The sequence below is a fragment of the Sparus aurata genome, chromosome 22, assembly GCF_900880675.1.
Source record: "Sparus aurata chromosome 22, fSpaAur1.1, whole genome shotgun sequence".
NCBI lineage: Eukaryota > Metazoa > Chordata > Actinopteri > Spariformes > Sparidae > Sparus > Sparus aurata.
In genome coordinates, this window is record NC_044208.1 from 13,400,109 (window position 1) to 13,426,931 (window position 26,823).

At 39.8% G+C, this 26,823-nt stretch overlaps 1 long non-coding RNA gene across 1 annotated transcript; it reads right to left on the reverse strand.

Annotated features, from left to right (window-relative positions):
* Positions 1-1,658: 1,658 nt before the first annotated feature.
* Positions 1,659-4,119, reverse strand: LOC115573726 (uncharacterized). Its single transcript, XR_003982342.1, has 4 exons — positions 4,004-4,119; positions 3,767-3,879; positions 2,238-2,253; positions 1,659-1,922 (listed from the first exon to the last, which is right to left on the reverse strand). It is a non-coding gene; the product is annotated as an uncharacterized LOC115573726 (long non-coding RNA).
* Between the last annotated feature and the right edge of the window lie 22,704 nt (positions 4,120-26,823).

Below are 26,823 nucleotides of genomic sequence, written 5' to 3' on the forward strand. Positions count from 1 at the left end.
GGAGGGGCTGTGTGGAGTAGGGGTTTAAATCTGAAAAATCTGTGCATACTGTGTATGATGTAACTGATGTTTGATTGTTAATCAGAAAGACAGTGCATAGTGTTTTTGTGAAGAAAATAAGTAATTTATCTTTTATTTCAGCAAAAATATCGTTTGAAATAACAGACACAAAACAGAGACAGCCTTTTACTATTGCAGGTTCATATCATCATAACACACATCTCAAGAGCTTCATGTTTACTCATCCAATTACTTCTTGCTTTGCAAAGCACAAAGATATAGCTAAATCAGCATTTTCAAAAAGAACACTATTCACTCAAACGAGCCATCATCATGACTCTGAGACCGATCGTTGTTCACTGTAGGTGGGATTCTTTCCACTCTTCTTTACCAAGTTAGAGAAGAGAGAAACAAAACATTTGATTTGATAAAAGTAGTCAAATGATCAACAGAGAGTCAAAAAATACAGCTTGATGCTTTAGTTAAAAGGCAGTGACACTGACTAACAGCCAGACAACAGCAGCCTGACACACAACACAAAATCACAGGACTGCAGGACTTTAAAGCCACTGCATGTGTTTTAATGTTGCTTAATTGGACCTCCTTTCAAACCAGTGTGGACTTGTACAACCTGAATGACACCTCCCTCGTCCTCTTGTTGGGTTGGGACAACTTTCCATTTGATCATTTTTATTAGCACATTAAGTTCTGAGGAGATCTTAGAAGTCATCTTACACCTGACTGAAGATCTTATCAAGCACATCAATTAGAGACAACTGTGTGGATGGACAAAGAGTGTCATCTGTTCTAGAGCTGCAGAGATTAGCTGGTTACTCACCGCTGAGTTTTATATCATAATTTTTTGCCAATTTTAAAGCAAAAATACCATTTTTTTAAACCAAAATTTGATGATTCCAGCTTCATAAATGAATAAATTAGCTAATTTTACTAGATTTTACACTTTAATACCTTGAATGTCTTTGGCTGTTTTGGAAACAGCCAACAACACAAATGTCATTTACATAATGATCCTCTTAGCTCTTATAAATGTGTTATTTTAACTGTTGTTCTGATGCTTTATAGACCAAATTGTTCATCTGTTGTGTGTGTTGTGTGTGCTATCTGTGAAATATCAGAATTGAACCATTTCCAAAGTGCTGCTTTACCAGAGACACAAGTACATTCAGAAATAGGAAGAGTGTTCAATTGATAAACTGATCACACCTACACACACATTAATTCAATTTTATATACTATTTTAATCCCAAATTGGGAAATTCTTTTTTCCACTCACATTACACACAGGTGCGCACACATGTAGTATAGAGGAGATGAGTGAAGGGGCTGCCACGGCACCCAACGAGCAGTGTTAGGGGTTGATGCCTTGCTCAAGGGCACCTTGGCAATGCCCAGGATGTGAAACAGCATTCTCCAACTGCCGGCGCACATCACTCTTTTTTTGGTCCGGGTGGGACTTGAATCGGCGACCTTTAAGTCCCACAGCCAAGTTCCTACGGACTGAGCTATTGCCGCCCCGAATTTAGATCTACTTAATATAAACATTTACGTCTGGCTTAATGAAAACAATGTTTTTGATCATCATCACCAATAAAATTACAAGCACATGTTCACTTAAATAACACCACAACACCGAAACCGTCTTTTGGAATGCAGCTTTAGTCAACAGGTTAGTTTTTCCACTGTCAAGCTATTTTATTTTTTTCATCATCAGTTGGAGCTGTGACTAAAATCACTACATCGCAAGAACTTCATGTTTGCTCATCCAGTTATTTCTTGCTTTGCAAAGCACAAAGATATAGCTCAAACTATATCTTCAAAATGAAGAACAGACTCAGTCTTCATGGTATCGCCTCAGTTTATCTTCGGCCACTTCATCTTGGAATGTTCCAAATCTGATAAACCTAGTTAGAGAAGGGGGAACCAAAGAGAGGAATCAGTTAGTTAAAATATCAATAGAGGTCAATCAACATAATCTTAATTAACAAATATTTCAATAAAAAATTCACTGGTTCAAGCTTCTGAAATGTGTCGACTTGTTTCTTTGCCCTCTATTATATCATCACAGATTCAAATGGGTTGGACAAAATAAGGTACTTGAAGACATCAACTTGTGATCTGGTTAATACTGATGCTTGCTATGTTTGATAGGTTTTAGGAATTTCACATAGTCTTTTTATTTATTTATTCGTCTGTTTGAAATATTCAGTAAAACTTACGGTGCAGGGGGAAAATCTAGAAAGATGAAAATGACATACATAAACGTTAGTATATTGTTATCACATTTGAAACTCTTTGCATGTAGAACATTAATGATGCTGTCTTTATTTAGTTTTAGGTTTATTTTCTGAGAAACCAGGACTAAATAATAGATTTTAGATAAACACAGAACTAAATGACGTTGTATGTAGGGTTAGGGTTAGTATGGAGGACTAAACCTGACTTAAGTATAAATAAATAAATAAATGCTGAAATAAATAAATAAATAAATAAATGCATCCATGAATAAATGTATGAATAAATACAGGAATAAATAAATACATGCATAAATAAATGAATAAATAAATAAACGCTTTGCCACAGCTGACTGACCTCACGCTGAGTTCGGGCTGGATGTCAACGTACTCTGCAGACTGTTTGACGAGCAGGCTGTATGACAGTGTATACAGTTTTCACACCGACTTGGCTTCAGCTTAATAACGATGTATGCGGCTCAGAACGATGGCTTTAAGTAACCATTTGAACACAGTGTGGAATGAAAGAAATACTCGATGGTAACAGTTGTCACAAGTTAACCTGGACGCTGCTCTCGAGCTGCTCGGCGTGAACAAATGCCTCAGACTGTTCCACCCATGAGTTGTTTGAGAGTACAGACATTCACAACAAAGATATGAGACCTACAACATGCACTTTTGGACGATTTGTGCTCTGTAGTGCTCATCTAACAGTGGTTTGCAGGTCACAGACTCTGGCATCTCCTTGTGAATAGAAGTGTTCAAGCCACGTCAAAACGAATACATATATACATGACTTGGATCGATGAGCAGAATGTTTTTCCTGGTTAGCCGAGGACCCCTCTCCAAACGGGATTCTCAAATCACACCTCCAGCACATCTGTGTCCCTCGCCAGTAAGTTGAACACCAGTCAATTTCATTACTAAACCAGAGCTACATAAATATCAAATGTCAACAACTGCAGCTAACGGTTAGCTGAACGGGCTTGCTGGTAGCCAGCAACATTCCTATACAGGAATCAGCACCACTAGTAAGGCAGAAGTAGTAGACCATAAACGAGCACACTCCTGTAACCAATCATGCTCTTGACTGAGGTTAGGACCTCCTACCTCATTAACATATGGACACAGAAATACAGAAATAAATAAATGTAGGTGAGCAGAAATGTATTATTTTATTTATACTTTTATTTATTATTGCATTTATTTATGCATTTATTTATTTATTTATTCATTTATTTATACATTTATTCATGCAATTATTTATTTATGCATTTATTTAACCATGTATTTATTCATTTTTTATTTATACATTTATTTATTGATTTTTTAAATTTTCTTATTTATACATTTATTTATGCATTTATTTATTCATACTTAAGTCAGGTTTAGTCCTCCATAAGTTAGTACAGTCAGGTGTGATTTGTTGATCTCAGACTAAAGTAACCTGTTTGTGTAAATCAGAGGTCAATCTGTTAACGTCAGCTCAGTTTGTATGAACACTTGTGACTTACTGCAGGAGGGGCACGGATTACGAGGTGGAGGACGACTCTCCAAGCGGCTGACTCCGGGTTCAGCCATGAGGACGACCAACGTCAACACCAGAAAGATCATAACACCCTTCATCCTGAGGAACAAATCACAGTGGCCACATCCAGAATCATTCACTCACCAGAGTCAAAGCTCAGCACATCTCATCTAAAAGACTTTGCATTTATTAAAGTAACATCAGGATTAAATTGACTTCTCACCTTTCCACAGCTTGTTTGTTAGAACAAAAAAAAACTGGTGTCACAGACAGCAAAGTGAGCACTGTGAGATCTAGAGGTGATGTGGACGTCTCTGCTGAGCAGTCGTGAGTTACCCGTCTCTTTATAAGTATGGAGATGGAATCATCTTATCCAGTCATTCTGTATTTCTCAATGTGTTTTGCATTGTCGAGTTCTGCACATGGATGATAAGATGTTGATCTAATCTCACTTTGTAATGACGGGACATTTCACTGTTCTCACAGTCACTCAAAGTTACACAGCACTACTTATCGTTCCCAGGCTCTGTGGCCTCACAAACTGTTTATATGAATAAAAAGACAATGTGTGATGTTTTTGCTCAGACAAGAAGTCATACATCTGTTATACCAGCAAAATATGATCATATTAAAACAACAGGCACAAAACAGAGACAGACTTTAATGCACCTTTTTATTCAGCAGGAATGTTTTCAACATCAAACAATTTAACATTTTTCTAAATCAATGGGAGCTGTTCCTGAGATCACAACACACATCTCAAGGTCTTCATGTTTACCCATCCAATTACTTCTTGCTTTGCAAAGCACAAAGATATAGCTGAATCAGTACTTTCAAAAAGAACACTGACTCAAAAGAGCCATCATTATGACGCTGAGACTGATTGTTGTCCACTTTAGGTGGGAGTCTTTCCACTCTGCCAAGTTTGAGAAGAGAGAAAGAAAACATTCCATTTAAAAAAGTAGTCAAATTATCATCTGAGAGTGTCAAAATACAGCTTGATGCTTTAGTTAGAAGTCACAGTTACACTAACAGCCAGACAACAGCAGCCTGACACACAACACAAAAACAAAGTAATGCACGACTTTAAAGACACTGCATGTGTTTTAATGTTGCATAATTGGAACTCCTTTATAACCAGTGTGGACGTGTACAACCTGACTGACTCCTCAGACGTCCTCCTGTTAGGTTGGGACAACTTTCCCTGTGATCATTTTAATCAGCACATTACGTTCTGAGGACATCATAGAAGTCAACTAATACCTGACTGACTGCCAATTTTCAAGCAAAATGCCAAAAATGTGGTGATTCCAGCTTCATAAATGAGACTTCAGAAATTAGTTGATTTTTCCACATTTTACATTTTAGTACCCTAAATGTCTTTGGCTGTTGGACTTTTGGCCGCATCCAAAACAGACATTTAAACAATGATCATCTTGGCTGTTATAAAATTGTTATTTTGACACCAAATGATTCATCTGTTGATGGAAGAAAAGGTCAGAATTGAATCATTTCCAAAGTGCTGCTTTACCAGAGACACAAGTACATTAAGAAAGAGAAAGAAATAGGAAGAAGAAAGGAAATGATTTATCAGTTTTATCAGCAAAAGAAGAACAAACAAGGTATTCAAAAGTCAGGGTTAAAAAGGTCAACATCCTCTTTTGTAAAGTTAAAAGAAATAAACAGTATATACGTTTATTGTTAAGTCTTGTAAGACAGACAGACAGAAAGTTAGACAGACAGAGTGAAATCAATAACCATTGCACTTGAGCAGACAGGGATGATCAGAGACAGACGCGGATCAAACAATGGCCCTGGCATTTCCATCAGACCGGCCCGATTTTCTAAACCAACAACACAAACTCCAACCAAATGTTCACATAAAACGCCTTAGATAAAATGATACAGACTGAGTATTGGTACATACAGTCACTGATGGAAACTGACAACTATCCATCACAATGTGCAATCACCTGCAGAGGGTGGTGAGGACAGCGGAGAGAAAATCCTCAGGAACTCTCTTCCTCCCATCCAGGACATTGCAAAAAAATAAAACATAAAAACGCTGCCTGACCAGGGCTTACAATATCAGGAGAGACACCTCCTACTCCCACCATAGACAGTTCTCGCTGATGGACTCTGGGAAGGGGCTCCCGGATTTCGCAGCAGAACAGCCAGGTTCCATAACAGCTTCTTCCCACATGCCTTAAAACTGTTAAACACAAAATAACCATCCCTCCCTCCTCCCTCACAAACCCACATACACCCACTCAGGACTACTTCACTTGACTGCACAATAAAGAATACACGAGTGCAATATATTGTCTATTTTAAATAGTATTTATGTTTAAACTTTTCAACTATATATTTTTATCTAAATACATGCTACTGTTTTTTCATCCTGCACTATGCTGAGCCATTTGCAGCAACATTTCGTTCCCATTGCACTACAAGGCGAAATTTAAATGACAATAAAGAACAGCTAAGTTTAAGTCAAAGTCTCTCTCTAAAAGAGCTGATGGGGTTTTTAAATTGGATTGTGATCATTGCAGAAAATGAGCTCTGTGGCCAACACAACTTCATGATACTCCCAGGTTCTGTTATCAAGATAATCCTCACAGATGAGCACCACTTTTGTATGGAGCCCCAGACATGACATGGTCAAAAAAAAAATTTGAATGGCCATGAAATAAGTATAAATTGTGCAGGAAATACTAATTTGTGGCCACGAAGTAGGTACAATGTGCGCACGAAATACCAATTAATAATATTAATATCATTCCTGGATAGCTGGGTAAGCAAATCGAGTGCACCTTCTCTAGAACCTGCAATAGCCTACGTGATGTCCTTAAGGTGAGCGTCTCTTCTTATTCTGTTCTCATCAATATCTTGTTATCCAGCATTTAGGCAGTGCCTTTCACTGACCATCTCCTTTGAAAGTAGCATCATGTGTGTCAGACTCTCAGCTGAGGCTATATGAGCCGCAGCGTTTAATGATGCCACCGCAAGCAGCCAAGCAGTTACAGTAGCGCTCACTGTATGTATCGCGTTGCCAAGGGGACCTAAAGCCTATCAGTGATCAGAATCTAGTTTGTATTGATTTGCAGGTTGTTGTTGCTCTGACTGAACTACTGAAGGTGTCTGTAGTGTTCTCTGGACATTTGTCCTTCAATAAAATCACAGAAGATTAAAAGTTCACTATATTATAGGCCTAATTAAATAACTGCCTAAATGCGGGATAACAAGATATTGACTAGAACAGAATAAGAAAAGAAATTCACCTTAAGGACATCAAGTAGGCTATTGCAATTTCTAGAGAGGGTGCACTCGCTTTGCTTACCCAGCTGTCCAGGAATTATATTAATATTTTTAATTAGTATTTCGTGCGCACATTATACCTACTTCGTGGCCACAAATTAGTATTTCGTGCACACATTATAGCTATATTGTGGCCACAGTTACATTTTTTTTTTTAACCATGTCATGTCTGGGGCTCCGTACTTTTGTGATATTCGAAGAGTAAATTCATTTGCTATGAGCGAAAAAGCTGATGTCCTTTTGTTGATTGAATGTTTTGATGATGACGGACAAAAACAAAAAGATATCGCAGAGTGCAAATGTATTTTAAACAATATCATTAAATGCATTGGCATGTTGTTTAAAACATGTTTTTATTTTCATTGCATTTTATGTACAGAATATGTCCACATATTGATTGAGTCAATATAATTTTATTTATACTTATATTTTTAACATAAAATAAATACCCCCTGGACAGAAAATGTTTATGTTTTGTGTTTGAACCTCACGTATTTGTAATGACAATGCTTGATATTTCCTAAGACAGGAAGTGATTTATCAGTTTTATCAGCAGAAGAAGAACAAACAAGGTATTTCAGAAGTCAGAGGTAAAAAGGTCAACTTCCTCTTTGTACAGTTAAAAGAAATATTAAGTAGGGGTGCACCGATCCGATATTAAGATCGGATATCGGCTCCGACATTGACAAAACGGCCGGTTCGGAGATCGGTAAAATGAAACAGATCCACGGGCCGATCCAGTTTTTTTTTTTTTTCTCCATCGTAGCACATCCTACGTCATTCTTCAGCGTTAGTGTGTCGCATGCTGGAAGAGCGCAAGTTGTTGTTTGACCAACTCTTTATTAGTTTATTCTTAGGTTCAGCTGCTACGTTTTATTTTGTATTCCTGTTTGCAGGACTTTACACTTACTCATGTCACATTTCTCCGCTGATTAGCTGGTAGCCCCGCCATCAGTTGTTAGCCTCACCGATCAGCTGTTAGCCTAGCAACGCTAACTTTCAAACCGACGTACTCAATACTCTGTGGGCTGTCCATCGTTGCTCTGTTGGTCCTCCCTCCATCACAACCTCAGGGTTATTCACCGCTGGGCTGCTTTGTCTCATCCTCTGCTGCTGCGGTCTCCCCGGCTCGCAGCGATGCTGGATGGTCGCCCCAGCTGTGTGCACGGAGCCTCCAGACGCTAGTTTGTTTACGGACGGTGCTACTGACTTCGGTGCTAGTTTTTCCTCCGTGCCGACTGACAGGCGCTACATTCATTCTTTGTTTTGTTTGTTCCACTTTGTTACGTGCGTCCTTGGGTACCCTGACAGGCGCTATATAAATTAAATGTATTATTATTATTATTATTATTAATGTTACACATGTTTACAATGTTCGGGAACTGTTTGATTATTTTGTCTTAGTTAGGAAAGTCTGGTGCCTTTAGTCCCTTTCACATGGTGGAAGGTATACAGTTTATTATTAATTCAACAACGGTATTGGACCGGTATCGGGTATCGGCCGATACGCTCAGTCCAGGTATCGGGATTGGTTCTGAAAAAACTGGATCGGTGCATCTCTAATATTAAGTAAATAAGTTCATTAAGTCTTGTAACATAATAGTACATTCTGAAATTAATTGTAAACTAGAGACCATCTTGTGATGGCAGACCTGTAAACTTGATCACATTCTGACCCATGACTACTCAGTAGTAATATGGCTGTCTACTGCTACGTCCTCCTCAAGCACATTTAAAGACAAACAGTACCACACAGTAACACAGGGGCCGTCACAGCACTCGTGGCTTGGACCACATCCATCTTTGAACTCGGCCTTCATTTTGTTCTCATCTGCACACCTGAGAAGTTTCATGACTGCATCTAACACAAACTTGTTGTGGCAAACTTTAACTGTGCAAAATCATGTAAACAATACCGACAATACTCTGTAACTTTTGATTTATCTCCGTCTTGAAAGTGCCGAGCTCGTTCTTGAAGTCCAGCGATTCCTGCTTGAGCTCCATTTTCAGGTTTTGTATATCTCTGCCCTTTCGAAATTTAAAATACTGGCAACACATATGCATATCTTGCTGTCCAAAATGTATCAACATGACACACACACACACACACACACACACACACACAGAAACACGCACACACACACACACACACACACACACACACACACACAGGTCTTGTACTCATTGCTGTCTTTGGGAACTCATCAACAGGTAACAGATTAAAAAGTAACAGGCCTGTTTTGAACAAACTTGGCCCATGATACAAAGCTGTGTGTCTTTCTATAGTTATAAACATTACGTGAACTATCAGCTCTCAAGCAGACAGGTACTTCAGTGTAGACATTACTCCTTGAAATGTCCAACAGTATCCTCAACAATACAGCCAGATAAATGCTGCATTATTGATAACCATATTTCACCTCAAATTCATTTTGTCAAGCTGTTTTGTATATCTCAACCTCCTGACCTCAGCTATGCTGAACTTATAGGAGCTTTTAGACGCCAGTATACCGTCCATTTCTGTGCGTAGTTCTCGGTAGGAAGCAGTGGTGGCTGGCCAATAGGGGGCACTAGGGCGCCGCCCTCCCTGATGGACAGTGATTTTATAATTTTTTTTATTTTTAATTTTTTCCCCAAAAATTGTTCACAATAAATAATTACTGCTCATTCTACAAATAAATGTGTTTTTAATTATCAAGAACGAGCCATATATATACATCATTTGCGTCAATGGTCATCTCCCCACTCGCCTGGGGCTCTAGAAAAGTCGCCCCAGCCCTGCAGCAGCTCAGCCAATGGTAGACTGTTGCTGAGACAAAAAAAACAAAAACATAGCAACAGACAATTTAGCCAATTAGCGTCATTAAATTTGATAAGCTTGGGGCGCTGAAAACATTGCCCCAAGCCTATTGTTTAAGTATCATACCAACCAGAGACAAGAGTGGGAAATCGAGATGATGGCTTCAAGTAGACAAGAACAAGAACACACATGGCTTCAGTTACCCATAAATTCTGTACAACCTCTCTTGCTAAACCCCTTCGGAAGGAGAACTTAAGCGGAAAAACTTTGGGTTAAAGAACTGGATCTGAGAAACCCGGTCTGAATTTAACACAGCAGACATGTGAGAAAGGTAAAGTGCACCAGAGGAGCTTCCCTCTGAATTGGTACTACAGGAAGTCCTGGCTAACTGGATGTAGTTTTGCAACTAAACTTACTTTTTAAAATGCAGAGGACACATACTACATGGACATGTAACAGGAGTTAGAGACGTAAAACATCTGTCAGAGCTCATTAAAAACATGAATGCTCGAAGGTACACATGAACAACGCTGTCAAACTAGCCATGCTAGGCAGGACTAGCATAGCTGCGCAGCTGAATGAAGGACACAGGATTGAGATGAGAAAACACAATGAAAAGGTGGCCATGAACAGACATATTTTATCGAAGATCATTGATTGTGTGAAATTCTGTGGAGCTTTTGAGCTGGCATTGCAAAGCCACGATGAGATTGCATCCTCCGTCAACCCCGGCATTTTTTGGGGATTAGTCAATCTTGTGGCGTCGCTGGAGTGTGTGTTAGAGGAGCACCTGAAGACCACCACTGTCTTTAAAGGCACCTCAAAGACAGTTCAAAATGAACTTTTGGACTGCGTGCTGTCAGTTCTTCGAGACTGCTTTCTGGAAGATTTAAAAACAGCAGATTATCTAGCTATCCAAGCAGATGAAACAACAGACACTGCCACTCATTGTTAGTGGGTGCTTGTGCTACGTTACATTGACAGCCTGAATAAAGTCCAACAGCATTTTTACGCGATCATCTAGCTTCCAAACGTGACAGCTGACAGAGTTGCCACTGCGGTGTTGGAGAGGCTGAAGACTATTCTTCTTGAGGTACAACGGGGAGGTGTATGATGCCCAGGTGTATGACGGAGCAGCCGTAATGAGAGGAGCCCCAGGTGGCATGCAGCGCAAGGTTCAAGACGTTTATGGGAGTGACCACTACGTACACTGTTATGCTCATCAGTTGAACCTGATAATGCAGCAGGCAACATCCCACATCACCAAGGTTGGCACTTTTTTTTCAGATCTGGGTGGATGTACTGCATTTTTCTCCAGGCCATCCAAGCGAACAGCTGTGCTTGAAAAAGTGGTGGCACACAGACTTCCTGGAGCTTCAACAACAAGGTGGAACTTTCACAGTTGGGCTATTAACACCATTTATGAGCACAAGGATGACCTCCTGAAGTGTTTTGAGACCATCAGAGAGAAAGGTGAATTTGATGCAACAACTGTGAGAGAGGCTGGGGGTTTTGAGAGAACGCTGGAAATTGAAGATTTTTGTTTTTTCCTGGCATTTTTCCACACGATCATGTAGACATGTAGTTTAACCAGCTGCAGAAGAGGAGAAAATTATTCGCCCAGGTAGAGTTGGGATTAAGACTCAATAAAATACTTTTCTTAAAATGGGATTTTTAAAGATAATGATAAAAATAGATTCTTACTGCTTATGTTCCTCCCAACGGATTTTATTATAATTCATTTTACAAAATAGTACGTTGAATGTCTTTGTCTGTTTTGGAAACAGCTAACAGAACAAATTCCATTTCCACAATGATCATCTTGGCTCTTTTAAAATTATTATTTTGACTGTTGTTCTGATGCTTTATAGAACAAATGATTCATCTGTTGATGGAGGAAATGTCGGAATTAAATCATTTCAAAAGTGCTGCTTTACCAGAGACACAAGCACATTCAGAAAGAGAAAGAAATAGGAGGAGTGTTCATTTAATAAACTGATCACACCAACACACTCATTATTTAGATCTACTTAAAGGAACTTAGGGCAGGATCAAGAAATAAGACTCATATAGCGATACGACGGCCGTTTGGGTAACTGCAGCCATCAGCCAAGCCGGCGCGGGAGCGCACATGAACTCTTCACAGCAGTGCAGTTGATGCTGTGACACGGTTATTTGTTTGCTCGCTGTTCACGCGACCGTTTACTGCAAGACTTGCTCGCATACCTCCGCGGAACCACCTTGGTAGCCTACATCAGTGAACAGCATGATGTCAAGAGACGAAGTAAGTAAAGTAAGTGTTTATTTTAGTGCAGCTTTAGTATATTCCTTTGACAACATTAGCGCATCAATTCAGCAAAACGACAGTTGTAATGTAAAGTACGCTTACCTTACACTGGCCAAATGGTTACTAAAGTTCAAATTTCACCAGCCACGGTGAATAACGAGCTAGCGATAACCATTGTTTTGTGACTGAAGCTAATGTGACTGCTAACAATGTTATGGTGTTTGACGAGCATTTGGCTTGTGGCTGCAGCTAATTTCTGACTGTGGTAATTACCAACATAGCTAATATTTATAACATTGGATAAAGCTTGCTAACAAGCTGACATTAGTGTGCAGTCATTATCATGTAACAGCAATAGTATGATTCAATATCTCAAGCCACGTGTTATGTGCCAGTGCCACTGAGATAATTTGTGAAATCATTTCCATTATAAGACAATATAAATGGTATGAATAGCACTGCGCCATAACAAAGTAAATACAAGGAAAACACAAATGTTATTAAGTCATAACTGGTATTATACTAAGTTGAATCAGAATAAAAATAACATCAAATAAAATCAAAACATCACTTTGAGGATTACTAAAGTTATTCTTAATAGTATTGTTCTCAGTGTTTATTGTTTCAGGATTTGGAATTGACTCTGGAAGGAGTGGCACATGTGTACTGCCTGGATGAGGGTACACTGCGTCTGGTTAGGATGATGTGGAACAACATCTTTGCTCTGGAGGACAGCCAAGATGTGGGCAGCGATAACTGAGAGTTTCGGTTTGCTGCCTATCGGCGATTTACGATCTGGCAGGATGGGCGTCAGAGAAGAGGGAACTGAAGGCCGATACCGAGCTGCTGTGTTCTTCGTATCCGGTTAAACTTCTCTGACCCCTTTGCAAACTACACAGGTTACAAAGAAGCTCCATTTAGGGTGCCTGACTGATATTTTCTACTGTTTTGTGTCCCTGTGACCACAATACCTAAAAAAAACAACATTTCTTAGCCAAAGATTCCACTTTCATCCAAAAATAAAAACTATTTATGTACATTATATATTTTTATATTTATTTTCAAAGTTTACAGTATTTTTCAAATTTGCAGTATGTACAATGTTTTATTTTGTATTTTTTTACATGTTTATAATAAAATAAATGTGTGGTAAACAAGACGATCTTGTCTTCTCTCTTTTCTTGCTCACGTCTCTGGATCATGTAGCTGAGGCCTTTATGGAGAGAAGAGAACAGTAGTGTGAGTAGTGAACAGAAAAGTGTATTCCTATAAAAAAGTGGGAGGTTAAGGAGCTTTTTCATGGATGGCCAAATGAGGCTGTGTTTGAAGGTGGGACGTCAGGGATATTTAGGTTTGTTGTGAAATCCGATATTCCAGGGTATAATTGGCTTTTTTTGACTATTTTTGATTTAAAAACTATTTACTTGGTGTCATTATTTTCAGCACAACCTCACATGTGTGACTGTACAGTTATTCTTTTTATTTTGACATACTGTATTAACACAATGGACCTAAAATCACAAAAAAAAACATGAAATCCGAGTAGAAAAAGTTAGATTTTTTTAGTGTGAAAACCACAAATATGTTTAAAAAACCTTTTTTTTTTATAATGCAAATATAAATTGTTGTTTATCTAAATGTGTGCATACATTTAAAAAAATTACAAAGTTATATGTAACTATTTACATTTAAATGCAGGCAATGCTCAGGTCTGCCTGAGCTCCTTCCAGCTGAATGAAGAGTTTTGATGCACAGAACAGAACAGACCAAACCGCCGGCAAAATCCAGGTCCAGCTCGTGCCGCTGCAGGTATAAATCTGCTTGTTTCTTAAAGTGGGGGGTCGCGGTGGGCTCTGCAGTGATTGGCTCTGGTGTGCGCGTGGCCACGGTGTGCAGTGATTGGCTCTGGTGCGCACGTGGCCACAGTGTGCACAGATTGGCTCTGGTGTGCACGTGACTGTAGTGGCTCCGGTGGACAATGCTCGTGGAATTTGTAAAGCATTTATGAAATAATTTATTAACGGTATCATTCCAGTCCAAACAAATCAGACGTTGCACACCCTTGAACCACGCAGCAGCCATGTTGAAACTCTCAGGTCAGTCTGATCCTGATTCGCAGAGATATTTGAGGAATACACACACACACACACACACAGACAGACAGACAGACAGAGGTTATTTGCTTTTTTAGAGAGATTATAACATTTTACAGTGTTTTGTCTATATTCTGAAAAGATGAAATTCCTAATGACCAAAACTTAGAAAGTGAAAACATACTTACCCCTCAGACACTGGTTCAATTGGTGATAATCGATGACAGAGTTTAGCAGCTGTTTGCTTGCTAGCGGCTAATATGACTACACAGACCCAAACAAACCGTTAGCCTGCTGCTGCAGCCAGCTGCTAACGTCACCTCCCGGATAAAAGTTGGGCTTTCGGTCCCATATATAAAAGGGCATATTTCTAACTATTCGATTTCAGACTGAAGGACCGTGAAAAAAAGGGCAGTCTGTAACTTCTCAGTGTTACAAGCAGTGGACTAAGTTACATGTTTGCCGTTAGCCACGTTGCACGTTAGTGGCTAGCGCTACGTTAGAAGCTGACGCTACTTTGCACTTTAGCTCACTCCGAGTCCTATATTCTTATCTGGTTACAAGGAAATTAGCCATGTCAGCATCTGTTTTCAGTCCCAGTTCAAGCTGAAGCTGCCTCCATGAGTCGAAGGCATATCCAATGTATATTCGCGTGTCAGCCCGGCTTTAGTCATAACTTCTTTTAGACTCACGACTTGCTACTGATGAAAACCTTCGTTTTCTTCTTCGTATGACTTTTTAGAGGACTTTGTGCGGTGGTGGGTCGTTTCCTGGCCGTGGCAGAGTCCATAGCAACACAAACAGTATTTCCGGTCCACCGCGCTTGTCTTCTTCCGGTCTCCAAGCCATCGAGGATGCACATTCAGCGTCAATTAATGTCATCACCAATAAAATTACAAGCACATGTTCACTTAAATAACACCACAACACAGAGACGGTCTTTTGTAATGCAGCTTTATTCAGCAGGACAGTTTTCACTATCAAGCAGTTTGACTTTTTTCAACATCAATTGGAGCTGTGACTAAAATCACTACATCTTAAGAACTTCATGTTTATTCATCCAATTATTTCTTGCTTTGCAAAGCACAAAGATACAGCTCAAACTATATCTTCAAAATTAAGAACAGACTCAGTCTTCATAGTATTGCCTCAGTCTGTCTGCGGCCACTTCATCTTGGGGTGTTTTAAGATACCTAGTTAGAGAAGGGGGAACAAAAGAGGGGAATCAGTTTGTTTGATTATCAACAGAGGTCGATCAACAGAATCTTAATCAACAAATATTGTAATGACATGATATTTTTGCAATAATATTTTAATTTAAAAAATGAGAGAAATTCACTGATTTCAGCTTCTGAAAGGTGTTGACTTGCTTCTTTACCCTCTATTATATCATCTTGAATTTAAATGGTTTGGACAAAGTAAGGTACTTGAAGACATCAACTTGGGATCTGGTTAATACTGATGCTTGCTGTGTTTGATAGGTTTGAGACATTTCACAAAGTCTATTTGTTTTACTTTATTTGTCTTTTTGAAATCAACAGAAAATGTTCAGTAAAACTTACCTTATACCTCCAAGTATTAAAGGGAAGAAAAACATGACAATGAGTTCAATAAACATCAGTATATTATTATCACATTTGAAAATCTTTGCATTTAGAACATTAATGATGCTCTCTTTACTTAATTTAAGGTTTATTATCTGAGATACCAGGAATAAATAAAGATTTTGGATAAACACAGAACTAAATGAAGTTGTATGTAGTAAGTTAGTACAGTCAGGTGTGATTTGTTGATCTCAGACTAAAGTAGCCTGCTGTTTGTGTAAATCAAAGGTCAGTCTGTTAACATTAATTCAGTTTGTATGATCACTTGTGACTTACGGTATGGGAGTCTTATACGTCGAGGACGACTCTCCTCGGTTTCATCCATGAGGACGACATTGGAGAGCGTCAACAGCAGGAAGATCATAACACACTTCATTCTGAGGAACAAATCACAGTGGCCACATCCAGAATCATTCACTGCCTTCATTCACCAATGTCAAAACTTATCATATCTCATCTAAAAGACTTTATTAAAGTAACGTCAGGATTAAATTGACTTCTCACCTTTCCACAGCTTGTTTGTCAGAACCAACAAAAAAACTGGTGTCACAGACAGCAAAGCGAGCACTGTGAGATCTAGAGGTGATGTGGACGTCTCTGCTGAGCAGTCGTGAGTTACCCGTCTCTTTATAAGGATGGAGATGGAATCATCTTATCCAGTCATTCTGTATTTCTCAATGTGTTTTGCAATGTAGAGGTCTGCGCATGGTTGACAAGCTGTTGATCTAATCTCACTTTGTAATGACGGAAATTTCACATTTCTCAGTCACTCAAATTTACACAGCACTACTTATCATTCCCCGGCTCTGTGGCCTCACAAAATGTGACCATTAGAAGTTCTGTCCTATAACTGTTTATATGAATAAAAAGACAATGTGTGATGTTTTTGCTCAGATGAGAAGTCATTTATCTGTTATATCAGCAAAATATCATCATTTAAAACAACAGGCACAAAACAGAGACAGACATTTTTAATGCACCTTTTTATTCAGCTGGAATGTTTTCAACATCAAGCAATTTTACATTTTTCTAAATCAATGGGAGCTGTTCCTGAGATCACAACACACATCTGTTATGCTCGGTCTAGGGAGTCGAGCCCAACATAAATAACCAACACAAAACACAGCGTAAGTTGAGAGAAATGCAATTTAATACAATAATACTAACCGACAGAAAAGGTGCAATTATGTACAGTGATAGGTGCGGTATATACAAGTGATGAAGCGTGGCTTCAGGGTGTGCTTGGGCTTAAAACAACAAACTAAGCACTGATCTAAACTCTGGAGTCTGAAACTTCCTAGTCCCTACAGAAAAGAAAAGAAACAAAAAGACAAGTGCTGATCCTAACTCCCCAACCTAATCAAAAAATAGGAGAAAACAGAAATAAAGAAAAAGGCAGCTGACCCCTACTGCTCCCCTAAACACAAACACGCTTGCTCTGGTATAACCCAGAGCACATGTACACTCAAACACTCTAGCACTCAGACCAACAAACACACTCTAATATAGTCAAACAACAATTTTCCACAGTACAATTTCCAAGTTTATATCTAGGTAGATGCCTTGCAGTCTTGCTTTGCAAAGCACAAAGATGTAGCGGAATCAATATTTTCAAAGATAACACCGTTTACTCAGAAGAGCCGTCATCGTGACGCTGAGACTGATCGTTGTCCACTGTAGGTGGGAGTCTTTCCACTCTACTTTACCAAGTTAGAGAAGAGAGAAGCAAAACATTAGATCTGAAGAAAAAGTAGTCAGTGTCACTGTGACTTTTAACTAAAGCATCAAGCTGTATTTTTGACTCTCTGTTGATAATTTGACTAACAGCCAGACAACAGCAGCCTGACAACCACGACAAAAACACAGGACTGCACGACTTTAAAGACACTGCATGTGTTTTAATGTTGCTTCATTGGACCTCCTTTATAACCAGTGTAGACGTGTAAAACCTGACTGACACCTCCCTCGTCCTCCTGTTAGGTTGGGACAACTTTCCCTGTGATCATTTTTATTAGCACATTAAGTTCTAAGGACATCATAGAAGTCAACTTACACCTGACTGAAGGTCTTATCAAGCACATCAATTAGAGACAACCGTGTGGATGGACAAAGTGTGTCATCTGTCAAGTGTCATCATAAAGTTCTGAAGAACATCAACTCCTGCAAAGCAGCTGGACCAGACAACATCCCTAGATGGGCTCTCAAAGCATGTGCCAGTGAGCTGGCTGATGTTCTTACCACCATCTTCAACCTTTCCCTCAGCCACTGCACCGTTCCTTCCTGCTTTAAGACCACAATCATCATCCCCCTTCCCAAGAAGAGTCCACCCACCTGCCTGAATGATTACAGACCAGTAGCACTCACTCCCATCATCATGAAGTGTTTTGAGAGAGTGGTGCTGACCCACATTCAGAGCACAGCATACTGGACCGCCTGCAATACGCCTACCAGCCCAACAAGTCCACCTCAGACTCAGAGTTTACTAAAAACAAAGTTTTTTAACAACTCACCTTAGCAGTTGCTTGTTCCGCTAGCCGCTGCCAGTGTCGAGTGCAACGTAACATGGAGGACAGTTAAGGTGGAATGCTCCTAAAGCTTAGTTCCATATAAATGAATGGATAATTTGTTCTTTTTTCGTTATTGAAAAACAATATTGACCTATATTGAGGTTTCATATAAGAAACAATACTAAAATCAAAAGCCAAGTGAGATATCGTGTGGATAGTCTTTGCCGGAAGACAGTAACAAAGACAGAGCAAAGTTTCATCTTGTTTCGAGCCTTCTTAGTGTCTTAAAAATAGCCAATTTTGATGCTACTGTAGAAGTGCCCATAGCATTCCCATTGAAAATGAGTTTGACCCAAAAACGAAAATACGGTAAATTTTAAAAGTGCCTCTTTTATCGTAATTATGCTTTTACACAAAGTTTGACTCATATACATTCACAAAAAAACAAAGACTAGGTTGCATTTTGGCAAGAGTTTCACTTTAAGAAAGACAATGAAGTAGGAAGAGTGCTCAGACAGATTGAAAACAATAAAAACTGTACTTTAGTAGACAGGGTTGTCTGGAACTGGGTTACACTGACCCGCAACTTAAAATGCTCGACAACGATGCTCAATATGCTCAAGTACACTTGTTTTTATTTTCAATATGTCTGTCTGTCTGTCTGCCTGTTTGTGTTTATGTCTGTCTTTCTGTCTCTGAATTTAAATGGGATGGACAAAATAAGGTATTTGAAGATGTCAACTTGGGATTTGGTTCATACAATGCTTTCTGTTTGAAAGGTTTGAGGCATTAATACTTATGGTGGAGCTGGAGGTCATCCAGGGACAAAAAGATCAAAGTGACATACATAAACATCAGTATATTATCATCACATTTGAAAATCTTTGCATTTAGAACGTTAATGATGCTCTCTTTACTAGGTTTTAGGTTTATCAGCTGAGATGCCAGGACAGAATATGTTCTTTTTTTGTGTTTGAGCCTCACATGTTAATGATAATGCTTGATGTTTCCTAAGAAAGGAAGTGATCAGTTGTATTAGCAGAAGAAGAACAAACAAGGCATTTCAAAACTCAGGGGTAAAAGGTCAACATCCTCTTTCCTAAAGCTAAAAGAAATATACAGTATATAAGTTTATTGTTAAGTCTTGTAAGACTTGGTGAAATCAAGCAGTCCAGGAGGCAGGGTCCAGAGCCGTGTTAACGGAGCAGACGAGGGGAGCAGGTCCAGAGTGTCAGGGGCTGCAGAGCAGAGCAGGGACTGGGAAAGGACAATTATCCCCTGGAAGTAGAGGGAGTGGCTGAGGCAGATGTAACAGTACCACCTCCTCTACGGGCGCCACCTGGCACTCGACCTGGCCTGTCTGGGTGTTTGCTGTGGAACTCACGAATGAGGGTGGGGTCCAAGATGAGACGACGGGGAACCCAGCAGCGCTTCTCAGGGCCATATGCTCCCAGTCCACTAGGTACTGAAAGCCACGTCCACGATGCGGCACATCCAAAAGTCACCGGACAGTATAAGCAGGGTGGTCATCGATCAACTGAGGAGGAGGAGGAGCTGCTGCTGGGGGGACAGGACACTAGAGTGGACAGGTTTAATCTGGGACACATGAAAGGTAGGATGGACACAGAGGGAAGCCGGAAGCTTCAGCCGGACAGCAGAGGGGTTCAGAACACGATCAATGACAAATGGCCCAATGAAACATGGAGAAAGTTTTTTGGGCTGAGATGCAGAGGCAGTTGTGGGAGATAGACGAAGTGAAGTTGAAGGTGTAATGGCAGAGGCTACAATAACTGTTTTCTACCTTCGATGCTCACGGAGAGGATTGACGATACGGATGGCCAGGGAGATGAGTTCATTTAGTCTGTCAGGCTCCTTGTGTGACACCAGCTCATCCTTCATGTTCTCATTTAGAGCACGGTGAAACACACCTTGAAGCGCTTCATCATTCCAGCCGCTCTCAGCACCGAGACCAGTGTCGTCATTAGGCCTAAAAGATTCTTAAGCCCCCCTAAATAATTTGGTGTTTTTATAAAAAAAACAAAAAATATTTATCTATTTATTTTTTATTTTTTTTTACAAAAAAGTGCTGACAAATTCAACATAAAGTGGCCAGAATATGAGTTTAAATAAATAATCATATAACTTGTCATCATTCACTTAAATATGATCATAAATCTGTCAGTTTCCCTTCACTTCATAGTGTAAGGTAGAGAGAGCCCCTTCAGTGCGTCGTTATCCAATCCATTCCACTTGTTCATATAGAAAACGCCCACATCACTAAAAATCCAGTCCACGTTTTCCCTACGACCTTGCTTGCACTCACTTGCAGCGTGTGTGTACCTTGAAGCACACGGAGCGTCTTGAACAGCATGAGGAGAAGAACATGAATGAAGAAGAATGGATATAAGAACGTTTTTCAAGAAAGTAAGTATTCATCACTGCTTGTAGTAACAATTAGTTAGTTCCAGCTCCCAGCTAACAGCAGAAAGTCCCATGTGATTAATGAACCAAGTGCTCCCTGTTTGACAAATAAAAACCTAGCTTGCACATTATAGACAATCTCACGTCTCACCTTTGTTGTTTTGCGGTCAAAAGTTACATTCCAGCTCACTAGTTATTCTGAACTGCATTGTGAAGGCCCTGGTTGTTTATAGAGGGGAGGGCCAAAGTCCAAATGAAGCTGGGAGGGTGGCGGCGAAGGAGGCTGACGGCAGGGGCGAAGGCTGAGACCCTCAGGAAAGCGAAGGCTGAAACCCTCAGGAGGTCGACGGCGGGGGCGACATAGGCTTGGACCCACTGGAGGCCAAACTGCTGACTGGGAAACCCTCCTGGACCTTGGCAGGGCCACCAACGGAGGACCACTGGGAGCTGTCGGCAAGGGAGCCGACGGAGGACCAATGGGATCTGTCGGCAAGGGAGCTTACCTTTGTTGTTTCGCGGTGAAAAGTTACATTCTAGCTCTAAAAGAACGCTGCTACTTTGCTAGCTAGTTAGTCTGAACTGCATTGTGAAGGCTCTGGTTTTTTATAGAGTTAAGTGTGCACTCTTTTTACCATATAGTATCTTGGGGTGACTTCCTTCCAGAGCATCAGCTGTGTTTCTCACTTTACGCATGGATGCACATCATGAAACAGGAGCTGAGCTCATTCACGTATGATTAACATCAGTGGATAATAATAATAATACACTAACAATAATCACTCCACCACTCCTATTGACCTGTAGGAGTCAGGGCAGAGGAGCACAGGGAGTGAGAGGGGAAAGACCTTCACTGGAAAGGTGAGTCTAAAGGATTTCACAGGATAGAGTCATTTGTGATGCAGACAGTCTTGGAATTTTATGGAAATATGAACATGAATATGAAATATGAAACATTTCAGTCAAGGTGCACCATATGAGACTTATTTAACTTGAGCTTTTATTGAGGAGAGTTATGATTAGAAAGTGGAGAAAGCCATGATATATATATAAAAAACAAATTAGCCTGAACTGTATTAGAACTGTATTTAAAAAAAAAAAAACAGACTGAAATGATAATAATATATAATTTCTCAGTCTGTGTTAGCTGTTTGTGAAATTTTGTGCTTGCGCGCTACATTCGCTCACATCCTGTGCATCTCTTGGGGGCTAAGCCTCCTCTGTCCTTAAAACCTAGTGATGCCCCTGAGCGAGATTAATGGCAAACTCATCAACAGAGCGTGGTCCTTGATGGAGGGAAAACAGTCTCTTAGCGGCATCCTTGCCGCGAACAGAGTGATCAAAAATCTTACCTCATCTCCCTCGTGAAATCAAGCTATAAGAACACAATCAGAGCTTATTTCTCCCACACCGCCATAGCCCAGCTGCAGAACCCCAGAGGCAGCCAATCAGGTAAGCTACTTTAGCTCTGTCAGTGGAAGTACGGTGTTGTCAAAAGTATTTGACCTACAACCCTCGTCATGGTGTCATGTCATGCCCCTATGAATACACATACAGGAAAATAAAAATGTTTTTTTCTCCCAGACCAAAGAAGACTGTAAATATTCAGTTTGAAAGGTGCATCTGTGCATTTATTTAGTTAACCGAACATGCAGAGCAGCCATCACAGTATTACAAAGAGATGTGCATCCTCAAAAATCAGAACCACTGAATGCTGGTAAGTTCATTGAAATTAACAAAAACAGCCCTTAGCAAGAAGTAGTTTATTCAAGTGTTCAACAAGTTTACTTATTTTATACTAAAACTGAGTCAGTATACTTCAAGTGTACTTTTTATATACTATATTTTATATACTCAAGAATAGTCAAGTGAAGTATACTTGGCTTATACTGAAAAGTATAAAGAATAGTCTAAAACTAAGTACATTAATACTTAGACTTACACTTATACTAAAGCTTATGCTTATACTTTAGTATACTGTAACGCCCCTTGTGTACTGTGGCGCAAAGACTCTTGGGTATTCTGTTGTTGTTGGTGTAATTATCGTTCGTGAATGTGTTTGTGAATAAGATGATGTGTAAGACGGTTGTGGGTTAATTCACATTCTTGCTCTGGTTAAATTGTGTCGAGTTAACAAAGATGATAAAAATGTTGGCACCGTGAGTGAAGGGGTGTTTTCTGGCAGAGACTTCCCGTCTGTTAAACTATCAGTCTATGTGGTAATAAATTGTGAACTTCTGGCTAGCACTTGCTAAATTACAAGTACTAATACTTAGTATATCTTGATCTAAGTGCATATTAAGGTCAAGTCATTGACGTGTGCGTTCATTTAACCCTTGTATTATGTTCGTTTCTCCCCCCTTACTTTAATCATTTACCAAATGTTATTTAACACCCTTTGATGCTGTAAACAATGTTTCCAACTAGTTGTGAACATGCATAACTGCAGTGAATATACAAAGAATAGACACTGAAAATTATAATAATAATCAAAACGGAGACCAAATTCTCAAAACATCAGAAAATCAACATGAATAGTCATCTGTGTGTGTGTGTGTGTGTGTGTGTGTGTGTGTGTGTGTGTGTGTGTGCGCCTCTGTCTCAACCCAAAATGTATGCTTCTGGGTGAATTTTGATAACATTTCCGTATTCTTTTGTAAATCCATCAATAGCTGTTTTTCTCAGTGTGAAATACCCCCACCCATTGTCTAGCCTTTGAAATTGAAAACATAAACTGGAGGAACGCTCACCAGCCTTGGAATAGGACACAGGAGTGGCATTGTACAATCAGGTTGGCGTGTGCCTTGCAAACATAGGCATCACATTTGTAGCTAACTTGTTTTATTTATACTCTCTTGGAGGTCTACCTGGTCCAACTCTCTCCATGTGTCCCCAAACACACACTTCCCCCCCAGGTTTGTTATGTCCAGTACAATTCCCTCCATGGACTCTGGTAAAAAGAGTTGGAAGCTGGACTTGATGTCATCCACACGAGATATTACGTATCGTGTTGGCCATGGCGTCATCCTTACAATGTTTTCCACTCTTGCTCTGCCTCCTCTGTCCTGGGAGGAAGAATACCAGAGCAAGTTGCCACCCTTGGACTGGAATGTCACCTCAGGTGCCTCTTCTTCTCGTGCCTCTTCTCCATGTGCCTCTTCTTCTGGAGCCTCTTCATCTGTTGACTGGTCAGTCTCATAAAGGTCTGGATCAAAATCAGGATGGATGTTGTCTTCCATTACAGACACATCTTCCTCTATCTCCAGTTAAACTCTCCAGAGCCTCTGTTACAGTAAATTTCCTACTCATAGTGGTCACAGAGTCAAATGACAGAAAGGCACAAATAAAGTTTTATACAGGTTGTCTATGAGAAGATAGTCTATTCTGTAAAGTGTGGTTCACGTGTAGGGATGTGCACATAAGCATGGGAAAGAGATCGTTTCCTATAACAAACACCTAATTGTTGAGTTTGAAATGTGTAAATCGGTATATATTGGGCCTTTGAACAGGTATGATACATTGTTAGGTCTGGAGAGTGTGTGTGGCTCCCAAGTGGGCATATAAGCGCGAGAAAGAAACAGTTTCCCATAAATTACATCTAATTCTTCAGTCTGGAATGTGTGGTACGCGTGGGGGAATATATACTGTATATGTGTGTGTGTGTGTGTGTGTGTGTGTGTGTGTGTGTGTGTGAGGGTGGGATGATGTTTGTGGTTGTGGATGTAGATGTGTGGGTGTACATGGGGATGTTTTCCATCTAAGGAATGAACATAATCTAGTATTACCCATTCATTTCATATGCCGATCAATTTTGACCGGGAACACCATGGGTGTTACAAAATTGATTAGATGACTCAAAATTCGTTGAAAGTGCTGATCAGAAATGTTATATGTTCAAATGCCTAGTGTCGAGGATATCATAAAGCCTCGAGAGAATCAGAAGAAAAATAAAAGGTTTAGGATATTATGAAGTTGTAAATCGGTCAGATTTGACCGGAACATCATAGGAGGGTTAAGTTAATAGAATAAAGATGTTTTTTGCTATACACATTTACATTGAGGTATTACCCCTATTATAAATTTGTTAATAAACTAAAATGTGGACTAGAAGTGTATACTTAGTACACTAGTAGTATATAGATGAGTGTACTTGTTGTATACTTGAAAGTGTACTTCTGTAAACTTAAAATGACCTTATAAAGTATACTTAAAGTATACTTTTATAAACTTAAGATGTTCCAGTTTAGTCCGAAGAAGTATTAAATTAGCATACTTCTTAGTAAGCTACAAGTACATGGTCTATAGTATACTTGCTATAGTTATACTCAAGCATACTTAATAAAATGAACTTCAATTATACTACTTTTTGCTAAGGGAGGTCTTTTATGTTATTGATACATGAATTATTGGAAATTAAAATGTTGCCACCGTCATGTTAAAATGGCTTTACCTCAGTGTAGTTTGAATGCATCTCATGTGACAAAATAAGTGAAGGCACAAATGTACACACACATACGCACACACACACACACACACACACACACACACACACACACACACACAGGTCTTGTACTCATTGCTGTTTTTGGGAACTCATCGACAGGTAACAGAATGAAAAGTAACAGGCCTGTTTTGAACAAACTTGGCACATGATACAAAGCTGTGTGTCCTTCTATAGTTATAAACATTACGTGAACCTCCAGCTCTCAAGCAGACAGGAAGCAGTGGCGGCTAATCATTTAAAATAAATAATCACTGCTCATTCTACGAATAAATGTGCTTTTAGTTATCGAGAACGAGCCATATATATACATCATTTGCGTCAATGGTCATCTCCCCACTCGCCTGGGGCTCTAGAAAAGTCGCCCCTGCACTGCGGCACCTCAGCCAATGGTAGACTGTTGCTGAGACAAAAAAAAACATAGCAACAGACAATTTAGCTAATTAGCGTCATTAAATAATATTGATAAGCTTGGGGTGCTGAAAACATTGCCCCAAGCCTATTGTTTAAGTATCATACCAACCAGAGACAAGAGTGGGAAATCGAGATGATGGCTTCAAGTAGACAAGAACAAGAACACACATGGCTTCAGTTACCCATAAATTCTGTACAACCTCTCTTGCTAAACCCCTTCGAAAGGAGAACTTAAGCGGAAAAACTTTGGGTTAAAGAACTTGGACCTGAGAAACCCGGTCTGAATTTAACACAGCAGACATGTGAGAAAGGTAAAGTGCACCAGAGGAGCTTCCCTCTGAATTGGTACTACAGGAAGCCCTGGCTAACTGGATGTAGTTTTTCAACTAAACTTACTTTTCAAAATGCAGAGGCAAGATACTACATGGACATGTAACAGGAGTTAGAGACATAAAACATCTGTCAGAGCACATAGCACTAGCGTAGCTGCGCAGCTGAATGAAGGACACAGGATTGCGATGAGAAAACACAATGGAAAGGTGGCCATGAACAGACATATTTTATTGAAGATCGTGGATTGTGTGAAATTCTGTGGAGCTTTTGAGCTGGCATTGCAAAGCCACGATGAGACCGCATCCTCCAACAACCCCGGCATTAATCGGGATTAGTCGATCTTGTGGCGTCGCTGGAGTGTGTGTTAGAGGAGCACCTGAAGACCGCCACTGTCTTTAAAGGCACCTCAAAGACAGTTCAAAATAAACTTTTGGACCGCATGCTGTCAATTCTTCAAGCCTGCATTTGGGAGGATGTAAAAAAGACACACTGACAGTCTGAATAAAGTCCAAGAGCGTTTTTACGAGTTCATCTAGCTTCCAAATGCGACAGCAGACACAGTGGGCACTGCATTGTTGGAAAGGCTGAAGACTAATGTTCCTCTCAACATTTGATGGATCCAGCTTCTCACTTGTGGGTATTTCAATTGAACTCATTTTACAAAACAGTACCTTGAATGTCTTCGTCTGTTTTGTAAACAGCCAACAGAACACATGACACATGATGATTATTGGCTCTTAAATAAGTTATTTTGACTGTTGTTCTGAT